Below are 786 nucleotides of genomic sequence, written 5' to 3'. Positions count from 1 at the left end.
TCTTACTACCCCACAGGAGGCCACGGTCCAGAGCTGGGCCCTAACAATTTAAAGAATTCTTTTATATGGTTATTAATAGTTTGTTAATTCTTCTTTTGAAGAAATTCTATTTCTTCATATCACTTACCTATTGGGAATGATTTTTGGTCATATATGTATGTAATATATATGTGTATATATATATATATATATATATATATAAATGGATTTTTTTGAAAAAGAAGCTTATGTTCTACTATGCCTAGTGATCCAAACAACTCTGGATATATTTCTTGGTCCTTTCTCTAAGACTCAGACAATGAAACCATTTCAAGGGGATTGGGGGTGTCTGGGCAGGGAACGGGAAAGATGGGAGAGAATCACTTTTTAATCTTTATTTAAACATTTAAAAACACATGTATAAATACACACACAAACTCTCTTTATGTGTGTGTATATATGCGTAGCTAGCTAGCTAGATATCTGAGATACTAAACCCTTATAAGAGAAATCTGACACAGATTTTTTTTTGTGTTTCACTGCTTCCCTTTCTATCCTAGTTGTATTAATTTTGTTTGTGGAGAAGCCCTTTATTTTCATGTAATCAGATTGTTTATCTTCTGTAATTGCTTCTATCCCTTGTTTCTTTAGGAATACACCTCCTATTCATTGCTAGGAAAGGTATATGATCTGCTTATCTTTTTAATTTTTTTATAGTCTGATCTTTAATACTAATATCATGTATCTATTTAGAATGTATCATGGAATATATCTAAGGTATTAGTCTAAGCCTAATTTCTACCAAAC

Source organism: Vombatus ursinus, unplaced genomic scaffold, assembly GCF_900497805.2.
Source record: "Vombatus ursinus unplaced genomic scaffold, bare-nosed wombat genome assembly UNPS02014798.1, whole genome shotgun sequence".
In the NCBI taxonomy this organism is placed as follows: domain Eukaryota; kingdom Metazoa; phylum Chordata; class Mammalia; order Diprotodontia; family Vombatidae; genus Vombatus; species Vombatus ursinus.
The sequence above is the reverse complement of the archived record's forward strand: the minus strand, read 5'-3'. Positions refer to the sequence as shown.